Source organism: Sphaerodactylus townsendi, linkage group LG08, assembly GCF_021028975.2.
Source record: "Sphaerodactylus townsendi isolate TG3544 linkage group LG08, MPM_Stown_v2.3, whole genome shotgun sequence".
NCBI lineage: Eukaryota > Metazoa > Chordata > Lepidosauria > Squamata > Sphaerodactylidae > Sphaerodactylus > Sphaerodactylus townsendi.
Window position 1 is genome coordinate 86713564 of NC_059432.1, and position 17127 is coordinate 86730690.

A 17127-nucleotide genomic window follows, 5' to 3' on the forward strand; every position below is an offset into this window, starting at 1 on the left:
CTCTGAATCACCCTTTATAGTATACCTGACACGTCTAACCTAACTGGGTATGCTGAAGTGGCAGGGCAGCCGTAGATCTCCTGGATATATGAGAAGATCGTTGCCTTATCGCCACCATTGCCAGGTGCGGACAGTCAACACTGCCGGCTATGTTGCATCTTCCTCTCGGTATGTAACAGGATGCTAAGAGACATGGAGGAGCTGCAGCTGCATGATCCTTGGAGAGGGGCCATAATGGCTCCATGGTAGAGCATCTGCTTTGCATGAAGGTCCCAGGTCCAACACCTGGCACCTTCTGTTAAAGGACAGGGCAGTAGGCAATATGAAAGTCCTCCACCTGATATCCTGTAGAGTTGCTGCCAGTCACAGCAGACAGTGTGGACCCTGATGGACCAATGGTCTGTACAAGGCAACTTCATCTATCACTAAGCAGATCTTGGGACAGGGGCTGAGTGAAGGGGAACTGCACTCGGGGCACGCGTGTGCCCCATGGCCCTGCCACGCTACGCCCCCACCACACCCCCACAGGGGTGCATGCCCGGTGCGTCGCACCCCCCATCCCTTTGGCGCTACACTACTGCCTTGGGAACTATCCTTCATGATGGCTTGTTTAATACGAGTGTAACAGGATGTCATCATGGCTGTGCAATACAGCCCTGCACTATCGCCAGTGTTGTGAGGTGGGGCAGAGCTATGGACTGTGTGATGACATCACATCACATGTCACATCATTAAAGTGGGCATTAGGAAGTGGGCACAGCAAGGCTATTGCTCTGGCAATGGCTAATTCTACCATCTTGTCTTCTGACTCTCTTTTCTTCAAGAGACCCAGCATGGTATAGTGGTTAAGAGCGGTGGACTCTAACCAGGAGAACTGGGTTTGATTCTCCACCTTGACATCAGTAGCAGACTCTTATCTGGTGAACCAGGTTTGTACATATGAAACCTGCTGGGTGACCTTGGGTTGGTCACAGTTCTCTCAGAATTCCCTCAGCCCCACCTTCCACCTACTTCACAATGTGTCTGTTGTGGGGAGTGGAACGGAAGGCGTTTGTAAGGCATTTTGAGATACTTCACAGTTGAGAAAAGCAGGATTTAAATCCAAACTGTTCTTCTTCTTTCTCATATGATACTTTCATCAATGTGCATTGTATTTGCTTTGACTCTTCTCACTTTTGTTGCTATAAACAATCTCCAGAAGCTAAAGCTTCTGTGTAAAATAGGCATTCCTTCGTTTCTGATCATTTGGGCAGGAGTTCCCATTGAACGGCCCACTTCTTCTTACCTGAAGGGTACTGACCACTTGGATATAAGCCCGTGAATCATTTCCACCTGTGCTAATATCTTGAACTATGCAACATGCATGATTGTATGAAGGTGCTTTATGCAAAATTTGACCAATGGTCTATCAAGGTCACTACTGGCTACTCTGATTGGCAGTGGCTCTCTAGAAGTTCAGGCATAGATCTTTCACTCTAGCAGCTGTCTGATTCTTTTAACTGTAGATAACAGGAGCTGACCTTGGGATCTTCTGCATGCAGTTTAAGATATTCTCTTGGCGGTTTCCAAATTAATTCTCAAGGTCCCGTTCACACTTTGCAAAACATCCATGGCTTAGAAGTCTTTAAACAGAAGGAACAAAAGCAACAACCAACCTGCTGGCACAGTTTATATCAGGAATATGTCTTCACTTCTTGGGTGGTGAAGCCCCATTGTCAGCTCTGAAATGAATATTCTACTACCTAGGGTTTTTTAAATGTTTAATGATGATCAGGCTGGAAATGTGGAGCATTCCCAGGCCAGGCCTGTTGGCGCAAGTCATCTCTTCCAAAGTATCTTGCACAAGCGAAGATCATTTGACTTTCATGCTTGCATGCTGTCAGCTGACCTTTCACAAAATGAAAAAGCAACCTGCATCTTTATTTATTGCTTCTACAGCAGCAAGGCTGGTTGCCTCTGGACTGAACAAGTCCCTTCCATCTGAACGTGCTTTGCTTCCAAGATGGGGAACTTACTATTGTAGTAAGTTCCTGTCCTCTGGTTTCACTTTAAAAAAAAAATCCTGCAGGGTTAGTGCCAATTCGTAAATCAGGCTTTGAAGAAAAAAAAACAGAGAATGGCTTTAATCACGAGGATTTTGTAATGTTGCATTTGAAGGATTTATGTTGCATTCTTGGCTTTTTAAAGTTTTGAGGCTGATGTAAGTATCGTTTAAATACTTTGCAATTAAATATGCAGCTAGGATAGCCAACACCCCTGGTGCTGGATGGGAGAGAGGCTGATCAGCTTGCAATTTTAGTAGTAATTGGTCCCAGCAGTGCCTGAAGCCAGCACTGAACTTGCCCTCTGCTGACTCTCCAGTCCAGGCACTAAACAGAATGCTATAGATAGGGCCCACATATGGCAAGGTCCTCAGGGCAAGCAAGACATCATCTTTCTTTGCATTCTGTGCACAGCATTGCATTGTATCTGCTGTAGAGTACCTCCTAGTAAAGGCCACGCAGGTCAAGGGCAGAGTAATGGTTATTTGTCCCCAAGATGCATACAGGAATTTAAAGGCAAGAATTAACAATTCAAATTTACCCCTAAGCCAACAGGCAGGTAGCCAGCTACTGTAGATGGGGAAAAAAATCAGGATATGTTCAACTCCCATAAATGACAGCTGCATTCTGTAATGACTGAAGTGTTCGGATAGTCTTCAAGGGCAGCTCCATGTTGAACATGTTACAATAGTCTGGGCTTTATGTTATGGAGGCGTGGATCAGTTTGCCACGATTAGATTAAGAGGCACTTCCAGTACAAAATGCAGTTGAAAGAATTCACTTCTTGCAACTGGATCAATCTGGTCTTCCAACAATAAAGCAGGATCTAATAAGACTCCCAACATCTTCAAGCTGTCAATTTCGGCAAAACCTATCTAGGCTGGGGAAATCAATTCCCTACCCAAAAATTCTGCTTTGCTGACCCGTTTTCCATCTTGACTAGATTCAGCTTTAACCAAATATTCCTTGGTCTCTTGACCACAGCATCCGGACACTAGTCTAGAACACAAATGGCAGCTCCTGACAGCTTGCTCAACAAAATAGAGAGCTGAATTTTGTCACTTTACTGAAGACCCCAAACCTGATCTCATTCAAAAGGTTAACATAATATTAGGGAGAGAATTAACCTCTGGCTCCTTCCGCATATGCAGAATAATGCACTTTCAAACTGCTTTCAGTGCTCTTTGAAGCTGTGCGGAATGGCAAAATCCACTTGCAAACAGTTGTGAAAGTGGTTTGAAAACGCATTATTTTGTATGTGTGGAAGGGGCCTCTGTTAGGTCTTAGGCAACAGCCATTGTGTACCAGCTGAAGTGACTTCCCTTGACCTCAGAAGAAAAGGGGCTGAGACCATGTTCTTTCACCTCTCCTAGTTTTGTTCCCTTCTGAGCTGGCAGCCAGAGCAAGTTATCTTCCTCAGCCTCTCCTTTCAAGTTTTTAAAGCCTCTAGCAAGGCTTGGGGTATACCCAGGGGCCTCCATCAACCCAGAAGCTCTGTGGAAGAATTTCTACAACATGAGGAACCAATAAAGCCTTTTCAGCAATCTTCTTTTGATGACCTTGTTTCTTCAAAGGAAATGTAGAAGGTTCTTTTTCACTCCCAGTGCCTGAGCAGTGAACAAGCTATCTCTGAAGTCTCAGCCTAATTTTTGGGCTTCTTTGAAGAAAAAATAAAGTATCTTGTGGATTTGTCAAAAAGGTTGATGCTGTCTTTTTTCCATGTCAAAATGCTTTTATTTCAGCGGTCTTAGGTTTTGATTTTAAATGAGATTTCTTCTTGTTCTGCTTTTAGTATAGTTTTTAAATAAATTGTCAACCTGCCTGTTATATTTTCTGAACTATGTGATGATTCGGATATTTTAATAGTCAAATAAAAATATTAAACAAATGAGGAGAAATGCTGACCTATCAATCTGGGAACCTATCATGTAAGTGTAAAAGGAGCAGTGTAGTAGAGGGTTGAACAGAGTCTGAGGAGATCCAGTTTCAAATCCAAGCTCAAGTGACTTTAAGCCAGTTTTTCCTTTCAGCCTGACCCACCTCACAGGATTGTTGTGAGGGCATATTGGAGGACTGAATCATGTAAGTTACTTTTTGCTTCTTCAGCAGAATAAAAATGGGGTAGGTGAGCCTCAGCGAGAGAGCTGAGGCAGGTAATTCAATGCAATCAGATCTACCTACCTCATCTGGCTCTTCCGCTGTATATTTCAGGCAGAGTGTATTTCTTACGCTCAGCATTAGGCAGGTAACTCAACTATGGTTACAATGTGTGGGAAATTAAATGGAATGCTAATGAGGCTTGTGTGTATTAAATTCTGCATCAAATAATGGTAATTAAATTAAACCTTGCATGAGGAAAGGCTTTGTTCTCCCCTTTCTCCCCCCTCCCCGCCCTCCCCCCCGCTCTTTGAAGACAAGGAACAAACACAAAAGTCTATATGATACGTGTTACTTCTTCCCTGAACTGGTTTGGCAGAGTTAGTACAGGCATGAAATCTGCTTATCCACAGGTGGGGTGGAAATATACTCAAGTGTGTAGTCCTGTCTTCATCACTGCATTTCTTTTCTCTGTACCATTCAAATTCGTAGGGTATTTTCACGAGGAGATTTATAAGTTCGAGATGCATACAGAGAACTTCTTTCATTGTGACTCAGTGGAGACAGGCAATTCCCACCCCACACCTCCACCCTCTGGATGTTACACAGGAAATGCAGACCTAGGCATTCATTCTTTGTTTCCCCTTCTGTTCCTATGAACCAGTGTTGGGTGTATATGTACATTAGCAGAGTAGAACAGAGAGACAGATTCTCAGTTGCTTTTTATAAATGAGTTTACTAACCATAAAGGGAGGGTTACATGGAGATAAAAATAAGAAATCCTTTCTTTCCTGTTACACATGTACATTACTGTATGTTTGGTCACCTCGTGCTACCTATCTGCTGTCTCACACGATGTCCCGCATATGCGCACACCACGCCACACCCCACCCCTCGGATGGGATCTAGGGGTGATTTTCCGCCCCCACGTGACCCCAGTGGCGTGCATCCAGGGCGCGGGGCGGGCAGTTTTGCCACTGGTCTTTACCTTGTGCCTCCTTGCTATGTTGGCCCAGAACAGCTTTTTGCAGCAGAGAAGAGTCTCTTAAAAGTCAGTTGCTGAGTAGAAAGGGAGAAAGAAAAAGTTTTCGCTACTTGTCTGCGTGAATTTTTACAACCAGGGAGTTTCCATAGCAGATAAGAATCTCACTTGGGGACTTAACCTGCACATGAAGTTGCCATGCTGAATGAGACCTTTAGTCCATCAAGGTCAATTCTGTCTACTCAGACTGGCAAAGTTCTCCAGGATATCAAATGGATGTCTTTTGCATCAACTTCTACCTGGTCCTTTTAACTGAAGATGTTGAGGATTGAGGAGCAGCAGTGGTATAGGAGGTTAAGAGCTCGTGTATCTAATCTGGAGGAACCGGGTTTGACTCCCAGCTCTGCCACCTGAGCTGTAGAGGCTTATCTGGGGAATTCAGATTAGCCTGTACACTCCCACACATGCCAGCTGAGTAACCTTGGGCTAGTCACAGCTTCTCGAAGCTCTCTCAGCCCCACCTACCTCACAGGGTGTTTGTTGTGAGCGGGGAAGGGCAAGGAGATTGTAAGCCCTTTTGAGTCTCCTGCAGGAGAGAAAGGGGATAGAAATCCAAACAAAAAAAAAGCCTGGGACTTTCTGCATGAGAGCTGGTGTGGTGTAGTGGTTAAGAACTGTGGATTCTAATCTGGAGATCCGGGTTTGATTCCCCACTCCTCCACATGAGCAGCGGACTCTTATTTGGTGAACCAGGTTTGTTCCCCCACTCCAACATTTCACCTGGGTGACAGTCACAGTTCCATCAGAACTCTCAGCTCCACCTACTTCACAAGGGGTCTGTTGTGGGGAGATGAAGGGAAAGGAGTTTGTAAGCCACCCTGAGTCTCATTACAGGAGAGAAAGGTGGAGTATAAATCAAAACTTGTCTTCTACTGAGCCATAGCCCCTCCCAAGTTGGCAGCCTCTGTAAATAATTCATCTAAGATAACCATGTTCAAGTCCCATTTGAAAGAACAGATTTCAGCTTTGTTAATAACATCCTTGTGTAGCAGACAGATATGTAGTACAAAATCTTGAGCAACACAAGCAATATTGGTTTCCGATATCAAAGAGTTTCTGATTATGTAACCATCCAATATACCAAACACTAAGGAAGATATTCATTGCCAGGCTTCTGGTGAGCTGAGAAGACCTATTCAGCTTCTGTATCCATTAGAACTTTAAACTCTTGCATGAAGGTCATTGGACCGGAGGATGTTGAAACCCTAAAGGTCCTTAAGCAGTTGGATTCAGCAGTTTCATCAGAAGAATAACTGCCAGAATAGTTGCAGTTGGTTTTAGAATGACACAGGAAAGAGAACAAGAGTTCAGCGATATATAGTGTTGAACAGTTGTCTAGTTGTTTTTAAGAAGATTCTGATCTCCCAGATGCTTCATTATGGGGAAGCCATGCCCCTTGGGGCCTAAAGTTGCCACAACACAAATTAGCTCCAGCCAGCAATCAATGGCAGGATCAGCTTTAGGTCCTGAGCACTGGCTGATGTCAGCACACAACAGTTCATACAGGCATTCAACAACAGCTACCAGAGCATCCCTGCAACTCTGAACACCACAGGTGAGAAGTTAGGACAGGCTCTTGGGAAAGTCCAACCTGACCTCCAGCACTCAGTTATGTGAATTGCAGAAAGACTGGGGATGGTGAACAGCCCTCTACCCCTTGGGATGGACTTCCTTAGAAGTCTTGGGAGGGTGTGTGTGTGATTTGGCTGCTTGTTGTCTGTTCAAAACCTGGATCTCTTCATCATCAGCTTTCTCTGTGGCTGTGTGCCCAGCTGAGGGAGGTAGTCTAGTTGCCAGGTGGGTATTGCTTTGTTGACTTTATTCAAATCCACAGCTATTATGATCCCAGACAAGGTCTCTCTTTACTGAGCATTCTGTTTGCCTACTTTTGTCCACAAAGAGGAGGAGGAGGAGGAGGAGTTTGGATTTATACCCCACCTTTCTCTCCTGTAAGGCGACTCAAGGTGGTTTACAAGCTCCTTTCCCTTCCTCTCACCAAACACATATGGTTGGTCAGATAATTATTCCTGCCATCAGAGTTCTTTACCACAGGCTACCAACTTCCTCAGAGTCTACTATGTACACAGGGTGAGGGGACTTTCCAGCTAAGTGGAATGGGCTTCACTGTTTTAGAACTTGACTCCTCTACACTTTCAATCTCTACTGGTCATCTTCAAGTAGGTGCTGGATGAACACTTGTCAGGGATACTTTAGGCTGATCCTGCACTGAGCAAGGGATTGGATAGCGTATATGTTTTTTATGACTCTATGATTCTAAATTTCTGTCTATTTTGGGCAATGTGAGATCCAAAATGAATCCTTGCCCTGAAAGAAGCAGTGCATACCCCAATCTAGGAATGAGTGGAGTGGGAAGTCCGACTCAAATTACTATTTGGAACCACAGAATGGAGAATTGAAGTATGTTTAAATGGACCAGATGCCCTGTTGGAAGAGGGATGGGAAGAACCAGGCAAAGGTCTCTGACAAAGCAGAAATATAATAAAACAAGGGGAAGGGGCCCATAAAGACTTCCAGGGAGCTTTTCCCCCCCTGCTGTTATCTGCTCCCTCACTATTTTCTCTTTCCCTCTTTCTGGCAGCTCCCATATCCTCCCCTTTCCCTGCTTCCTTCTCTCCTTCCCATCCATCAGCCAACCTGTCTTTTATCTGCTCCATCTTCAGCTATATTATTTATTTATTTAATCTATACCTCATCTATTTCCCAATGGGGAACCAAAGCAGTTTACATCATTCTCCTGATCTGAATTTTATCCTCGCAATAACTATGTGAGGTAGGCTAGTCTGGGAGCACAGGGTTGACCCAAGGTGCCTCCACAACAGGGTGGTGATTCAAATGGATTTTCCAGATCCTACCTTGAAGCTCTAACCATTGCACCACATTAGCTTTCATGTGGTCACTGCTGGCAAGTAGCCAGGCCTGCCAGTGGTTGCTTCAGGGCCATGCTCTAAGGAGACATCCCTCAAAGGCCAAAACATGTCTGAAAAGGGCCCTGCCTCTTTTATCAACAGAAACTAAGGTGTAAAGACTGGCAATATTGCTAGGATTGACTAGCACCCTGCACAATGGCCACAATTGCAGAGGGCATTTGGTACTTATATTATTTGAAGATGTAATCCTTTCTATGTATGTGGGTATATATATATGTTTACATTTCAGATTTTTTCTGCAAATCTGGGACCTTTCTCAGGTCTGTAGAATGGTGTCTGTTCATAGCTCCAATCTCCAGATTTAAGTATCTTCAGATGATGCCATGATGAAAGTTAGATATGAGGTATAGATTCCTCTAGTGTATATTATTTGTGGCAGCAAAGCAAGAATTCAGATGGTTTCTCTACTATCCATCTACAAATAAAAGTAGTTTTTTTGAGCACGCTTGTATAGTAGATGGCTGGCATCTTCAGAGGCACGTCATAGTAAGATGTATTTCTCTCCATGGCATCTGTGAAGTCATTGTGGGGGGTGGGGAAAATTTGGTCCACCTCATAGGTGGGAGGGTGGGGGGGGGGGTGAGGCATATCTGCCATGTGTCCAGGTGGAGTTGATTTGCAGTCGCATTTGCAACGCCCTTTGTTGCCCTTTCTATCTGAGTAAGTTCTTCTGAAACTTTTGTGTGTAAAAAGTGGTTCAGATTTGGCAGCCTTGATGGATTGATTGATTGATATTCCTGAGAGGATTTTTGTCCACAGTCTGAGACGAATGCAAGAAGGGGACACATGTCTTCAGTGACATGTTTGCAGGGGGAAAAATACATTTTTGCCCTCAAGGAAAAATTTAATCAAAACAGGTTGGTTCAATTTGATATATCATTCCATTGTCTAATTCTTCCTGGTCAATACAAAGTCGAGGCTTGCCTGCTGTATTTTTCCTTTTGGTCAGGTTGTTAGCTTCAATTTTTAAAATGTCTCGGCATAACAAAGAAACATCATTACATTATGCTTATACTGACGGAGTTGTTAATCAAGTTCGGTTTTGGAAAAGTAGTCTATAAATACTTTAAACAAACACAAATATAATGTTGCATAGATATCGCTCCCAATCCAGCTTCAACTGCACATAAACAAAATATTGGTTGAATCCAGTGGTGTGTTAGCACAAAGGAAAATGTGTTCTACACAATTCCACTCACACCAGCAGTAGCTGTAGAAACAGCATTGTTCTTTAACATATTTTTAAAGAAAGAAACGGTCCGTATCAAAAATACAACAAATGGTTCAGCTGATTTCAGGTGCTTAAGTTTCAAAATTGTATCAGGTTTCAAAATTGCTACCCTGTTTCTCCAAAAATAAGACATCCCCTGAGAATAAGACGTAGTAGAGGTTTTGCTGAAGTGCTAAATATAAAACATCCCCCGAAAGTAAGACATAGCAAAGTTTTTGTTTGGAAGCATGCCCGTTGAACAGAACACCAGAGCATGCAGCTGTGGAGTGGAAAAATAAGACATTCCCTGAAAATAAGACATAGCACATCTTTGGGAGCAAAAATTAATATAAGACACTGTCTTATTTTTGGAGAAAGACGGTAGGCCCTGCGCATGTGGGAAAGACAGTGTGAGGATACGTGGCACAATTTTAGCTGTTTTGCTTGTGCAAGGCCTGTTGGGTGCATGAAAGTCTTCTGTGAATAAAAGAATGAGAACAAGGCTGAACATATTCAAATGTATTTTTGGAGCAATACTGTACACGTTTGCATGCACATTAGGGTGTGCATCTGATTAACACAGGTGTTTCTACATCGGGCAAAAGACATAGGGCTGCTTCTGTGGGTGGGGCACCTTGGCTGGATTGCCATAAATACATTTTTAACATGGTGACAAACATCCCTTGCAGTGGGCAAAAAGCAAGGATACTAGGCAAAGCAAATTGGCTCTTCAAATAATCTGAATGGCGGCATAATTGGGAACAAAGATGCTGGGTGGAGCAGGAGTTATCCACTTAATTTGAAGTTGTTTTTTTGGTTACCTGAATAATAAAGACCCTTACAAAACACCTCTGAAGGAATTAATTCATCCAGATTGTGATGATCTTTGAAAGGTTTAGAACACAGGATTGCCGATCCAGTTGCAAATTAATGGGTGTATCACCGCTGCACAAAAACAGGAAGGAAAATGCAAAAGAGTTCTCCTGGTGATGACTAAATAAAGCCATCGGATTGACGATAGTTGCATGCGTCCACCGCCAGTGAAGTCCAGCACTGCACAGATGCTGTGGTTTCCTGCAGGCACTCTGAATTGCATCTCAGCCGCTGGGTCCCTAACAGCATTACGTCATGTAATGGAACCTTCCGGAATACATCCAGTCGCGCAGACAGGTGAAATATGCTCCGGATCAACAGATTTCCTTTGGAATTTGCAGCGAGCACAGCGACACTGAACATGTCAGGCTGACAGCCCTGGGGACTAGATGCTTTCATTAGCAGGTGCCTGCCTCGTAATTAGACCAAGAAGGATATGGAGAAAGATGAAAACACAGCGCCATCTAGTGCTCCCAGGTGGCAAAGCATGCGTTGCTCAGTCTCCAATTTACAAGATGCTAATCGGAATTGTTAAAAATAGAGTGGAATCCCCCCTGTCAAACTCTTTAGCCCTTCTGGTGTATTTTTCTGCTTTGGGCAGTAGGAAATGTTTTTGCCTCATTGTTTATGTGATCTGTGACTGGCTTAAGAGCAGGCCCAGTGACTGTGGTTAAGAACAGGTGGATACTAATCTGGAGAACCAGGTTTGATTCCCCACTCCTCCACCTGATTGGATGGCTTATCTGGCAAACCAGATGTGTTTCCGCACTCCTAAATTGCTGATGGGTGACCTTGGGCTAGTCACAGTTCTTTGGAACTCTCTCAGCCTCACCTACCTCACAAGATGTCTGTTGTGGGGAGAGGAAGGGAAAGGAGCTTGTAAGCCACCTTGAGTCTCTTTACAGGAGAGAAAGGTGGGATATAAATCCAAACTCCTCCTCTTCTTCTTCTTTACAGAATGTGCCACACACTGCGGGATGAGGCATCAATGTTAAGCTATTGTCAACTGTGTGGACAACACAAGCCAATTGAATTTGATTATCCTAGTATCCAGGGTCCAGGGTCAGACCACATGTTGCCAGTGAGACCAATGGCTGGGAGCTCCTGAAATTGAGGTATACTGTGTCCTAAACCTTTTTGAACTCTTGAAGGACTACCACTTCCCCTGTACCCCTTCAGGGACTTTTCTGTAGTGCCTGACTTCAAAACGCCCTCTCAGAAGAGTTCTCATTTAGCATCCAGACTGTGTTGTGCCTGGTAAAACACTTTGCACTTGACTGTTTTATTGTTAATTGGACTGCTGATAGTTTTCTTCTGTTTATTTGGAAGCCACCTTGGCTTTTTAAATTAAAGGTCAGTTCCCCCGGAGAAAATGACAGCTTTGGAGAGCGAACTCTATGGCAACACATCACTGCCAAGCTCCCTCCCAATAATGGCAACCCATAAAATAGCTTTAATAAAGCAAAGAAATAAGATGTGGAATTGAAGCTGAAGCCTGAGAGATTCAAAACAGACAAAAGGAAGTGATTCTTCAGACAACACATAGTTAAATTGTGGAACTCCCTGCTCCAGGATGTTTTGATGGCTGCCAACTGGGAGCAAAAGTGGCGTAGGAGGTTAAGAGCTCGTGCATTCTAATCTGGAGGAACCGGGTTTGATTCCCCGCTCTGCCGCCTGAGCTGTGGAGGCTTATCTGGGGAATTCAAATTAGCCTGTGCACTCCCACACACACCAGCTGAGTGACCTTGGGCTAGTCACAGCCTCTCGGAACTCTCTCAGCCCCACCTACCTCACAGGGTGTTTGTTGTGAGCGGAGAAGGGCAAGGAGATTGTAAGCCCCTTTGAGTCTCCTACAGGAGAGAAAGGGGGGATATAAATCCAAACTCCTCCTCCTCCTCCTCCTCCTCCTCCTCCTCCTCCTCCTCCTCCTCTTCTTCTTCTTCTTCTTCATCTTCTTCTTCAAGAGTGGAGTGAACATGTTCATGGAGGACAGGGCTATCCATGGCTACTAGTCATGATGCATACGTGTTCTGTCTAGCATCAGAGAATTGGGCCGATTATGTCAGGCACTTTGGAACATGGGCAGGATATTAATGCTACTTCAGTAGTCTTATTTGTGGGCTTCCTTAGAGGCACCTGGTTGACCACTGGTTGAACAGACTGCTGGGCTTGATAGGCCTTGGTCCATGGCTTTTCTTATGATCTTATGTTGGCTGCTAGCAGTTTTTAATATGGACATTTATGGTTAACAGCGAGGTTTAAGATGATGGCTACAATCCCATACTGTGAGTATCTCTGAGGATCTGGTGGGTTGAAAATCAGCTTTCTGGTACACAAAACTCTCTTTGTGGCAAAGACTCAAAGAGATAATTTGGTATTTGCCTTACTTGTGTGGTTCAAACAGTGATCTTAATTGTTTACAACAAATCTTGCCACCAAAGGCTACATTTTTTTCCTTTGCATTCCACATATTTTTTCGTCTGTTTGGTTTTGTAAATGTCTTCCCATCATTTTTTCTCTGCTGTTTTCATAAACACTTTTATCGTGATTTTAAAAAATCTGTATCAAGCAAGGTTCCCTTGACCGTGCGGTCATGTTGAAATGGTCTTTATTTCTCTGTCCCACCAAACCCCTGACCCTCACCCACTCAACCTCCCCTTCAGCCGTTTTGTCCTCCCCATATCCTCTGTTTTCAAAAGGAATTTTTAAACATTTTTTTCTTATATCACATTAACAATGTAATGTTAGGGCACCAACACAAGCCAGGTGGATTGCACCAGCGTTGTCAATTTTATATAGAACTTGTGATCTTAACATTTATCTGCCTTTCTCCAAGCAATAATAAAAACAAACATCAGTCAATCAAGATTTTTTAAAAACCGACCAGCCACAGCAGCAGTAGATAAAGTTTCCCCAAAAAATGTCTAAATAGTTCCACCTCTGGTAGATTTTTGCAACTGGATTGGATACAGCGGTGGATTTCTGAGGATGGGAGGGATGGCTATTTTTGCCAACTCCTCTCTCTTGCTGCAGACCTCTGACTCCCGCTTTGTGGTGTTCCGTGCCCTCCCAAGCAATATTGGGGGAACACTTCAGGCTGTAGTGGGAGCAAAGGAAGGCAGGAAGGAAGTCGCACTCTCTTCCATCAGCAGAAAATAAATCTTGGCTCCAGGCCATCATCACCAATGATGACAGAATAATTATCACCATCAGAAACTTAATCATAATCATAGTTATTATTGCTTGTGTCTATGAAGGCGTTTAGTTTTGTTTTTGTAATTTCTGATTTATGAATTGCTGCAAAATGAGAAGGAAAAAATTCCCTGGATCAATCCACAGCTCCTCCAGTTCAAAGGATGGATAGTAATATTGCTGCCTGAAATCTCCATGGTATGCTGCCAGGTAGAACAGCCAGTGTTGTACAGGACTGATGATCTAACATGTGGTAGACATTAGAGGAATGAGAGGGCATGGGACAGTTAGAGAAATGGGGAGCAGAGAGTTAAAGAAGACTGAAATTAACATATTGATTTAAATTATCTGGCAGGTATTTGGCTGAAGGTCTTATTGCCTTTCCCCAGGCAGGCACACATATACACACTGTTGGGGCAGAATAAACACTTGGCAACTCTCCTACCCCCTTAATGCAGTAGCCAAGAGACTGAGACAGGTAAGTAACTTCCTACTCATCTACGTCTGAAACTCCGTATCTAGCCTCTCTTGCTTTCTTGCACGGATTGCTGAAGTTTAGGACTTGATAAGGAAACTGCTAATTTCACCCGATACCTGAGCAGCACAATACATGAAAGGTTTATTTTACCACCACTCTTCTGTGCTGCACAGAGACCTTGTAGTACATGCCCCACCATTCTATTTTCAGCACTACATCCCAATCTTGAAACTGTGAGTTACGTACTCATTTAGGGTTGCCAAATCTGACAGGAAATTCTTGGAGGCAGTGTCTGGAGAGGGCAGAAATGACATGATGTAGGATTTCCATTTCTCCTAAACTCTGTGATGTACCATGGACTCTGCCCTCCAAAGTTTTATTTGCTCCAAAAGAATGGGTATCTATAGTCAGTTCTAATTCTGAGAGAAATACAGGCCTTGAGGTGGGTTGTCCTTGTTCATGCAGGTCATCTGTGTCCCACCCCACTAATTTCTGAACACATCTCTAACTGCCCTCAACATTCCAGCATGTTGAATCTTTATCAGACTTTTTTTTTCTTTTTTTTGGCAAACTAATACTCTTCTGTACATGGGGAGTTCCTCAAGTACACCAAAACTAATACTTTGTCTATTGGCAACATCATTTCACTATCCTCTTTAGATAGGCCTGGTGTTATCAAACAGGGTATAAGCTGACTGCCTGTGAGATTTTATGGGAATCTGGAAAATCTACCCCCATTGGTGATTGATGGCCCAATTGTGTTGCTGTTGTGATCATAACATTTTCCTATCAGAAGGAGACAGGCAGACAGACAGAATTCAGTCAAGACAGAAATGCATATTGCGTATATTGTACATATTATATTTGTGATCATCAAGATGGGAGATGGACTACAGCAAATAGTAGCAAGCCTAAGTGTTGTAATTAGTTACCCAAATATTAACCTGTATTGCATTTGCATTGTTTTAAACTGCAGTGCTTTGCTGTAGACAAAAAGCAGAATATCTTTAGGAACTTTTTGAGATACAGAATAACAACTCATTTGGATCACAGGTGCGATTTCCTTCCCGGAGCAGTTTCCTGGGAACAAGAACGCCAGCAGACTGTGTGCTTCTCACCTGTGCTGGGCATCGCATCAAGGGATCTCAGATCTTCATCATGGAAGGTTAGCTGGTCAACACTCAGTGACATCAGCAGAAGCCAGCAAAATACAAGGTCAGGAAGACATCGCCTGTTGCTACTTCAAAGAAACAATGACAGAAGCATGGAGATGTTTTCAAAAGCAGCTTTGTCCTTTCGCAGACAGCTAAGAGCTTCGTCTTCCTAGGGCCAACAAGGCTTCTCATAGCAGAAAATACTTGTGCAAAGATAACACAGAAGCAGCAAGGTAGGATTTCTCAACTGCTGTCTCTGAGAAGATCCACTTATCCTGTGGGAGGAAGTTCATGGTACATGAACTGTATCTAATTGGGAGAAATTAGGTCTGGGAATATTTGTCTAGAAGGAGACAACAAGGCAGCAGAGACTCATGTGACTCTGATAAGATGCAGGAGGCTGGCACGCTTGCCAGGCACCATGAATTACATCAAAGCTGTTCTAATGAGCAAGATGTTTATGTTCGTGAATTGGTGGCAATGCAACAAAAAGATATTTCCAGCTCAGGATTAATTCTGGGTGCAAACTCCGGCTTTCCAGACTGCTAATTATTCTTTTAATGTTTTTTAAGCAGCACCAGATCTGTTACTATCGTGTTTCAAGACAAGCTGTACAGTTCTTTTTTGGAGAAGTGGGATTTTCAAAGAAAAGGTTCAGTAAACAGAAAACAAATGGGCCAGACAGTTGTTGAGTGGCTGGGAGACACAGTTTGTGAAACAGACTGGAAGAGTTCCCTCCCCAAACCTGCTTCCACATTCAATGTGGCAAGCACGTGTCTGGAGACAAGCAGCTCAGATCTGGAGTGCTTGCAGAAGGAGATCAGGTACCCCCATGCCTGCCACGTGCCCCTTAAATCTTATGTGCACACAGGCACAAGGCAGGCATCAGGGTGGAGCACATGTAACAGCACTTACCTGAATTGGCCTGGCAACAGCACTGGTCAGCACAGGAAGAGAAGAGGAACAAAGAAGGGTCATGAGGTAAAGGTGGTGGTAGCCCTAACCCTAACCTGTGCCCTTGCCCCAGTCACCCTCACAGGGTTATTGTGAGTGTAGAATGGAAATATATCCGCTTTTTGGGGTCACCATTATGGAGGAGAGTGGGGTGTAAATGAATGAAAATGTATATTTTTACATCTGTTCTGTTCATGAATAAAGCTGGATTGTTTGTGAGAGTTCTGTTATTTACCTGAAAAGGACTGAGCTGTACGGAGCAGGGAAACCTGTACCTGATTTCCCTGTTGGCCAAAGCATTTTTTGCCTAGCCCAGCTTACCACATATTAGAGCTGGTGTGGAAGAAAAGCGCTTCAAATAACAGAGTTCAACAAGATAAGGTGAGCTAACCTGAGGTTTAACACACGTCACCTGCATAATCTTCTTATGCAAAAAAACTGGATTCCTTCCTCTGGGATAAATGTGGTTATGCATACTTTCATAATTGCGCAATTATGATAACACATAAATTAATGAGCTATCGCATTGCAGCAAAAGAGAAAGGCAGTAATTAAATTCTTCTCTCCAACTCTATGAAGGAGCTGATGACAGAGGCAGGATGCCCCCTGTGACGTGATTGGCCATGGCTAAGCAGTCAATATCAGGTTGCCTTCTCTGGGTTGGGAAATTCCTGGAGATATGAGTGTGGAGCCTAGGAATGGTAGGGCTTGGGAAAGAGAGGGACCTCGGTGGGCATAATGCCCTCCAAAGCTGCCATTTTCTGCAGCAGATCTGATCTCTGTAACCTGGGCATCACAGGGCAACCTTAAGATTTTATGAAACAACACACTAAATTGTAGGTGTCAAACTCGTGCCCCTCCAGATGTTATGGACTACAGTTCCCATCATCCCCTGCCAGCATGATCCTCTTCTCTTCCAGGGATGATAATATATCCAGTGGAGAATGTTGCCTAGGCCTACCCCCCACCAGATGTTATCTCCGAGAATCAAGGCTCGTTCTTACGCTGACTAAGCATGACGAACCTCCAGTTAGATGTTGTATTTATTGTTTCTTCAAAATATTTGTACACAACCTCTCCAAAAAACTCTCTAGGCAGTTTCCATCAAAAAAAATAATAAAGACAATAAAGACAACC

At 43.7% G+C, this 17127-nt stretch overlaps 1 long non-coding RNA gene across 1 annotated transcript; it reads left to right on the forward strand.

Annotated features, from left to right (window-relative positions):
• The first annotated feature begins 6684 nt into the window (after positions 1-6684).
• Positions 6685-16204, forward strand: LOC125437483. The gene is made up of 3 exons (XR_007245222.1): positions 6685-6736; positions 13760-13882; positions 14959-16204. It is a non-coding gene; the product is annotated as an uncharacterized LOC125437483 (long non-coding RNA).
• The last annotated feature ends 923 nt before the right edge of the window (positions 16205-17127 follow it).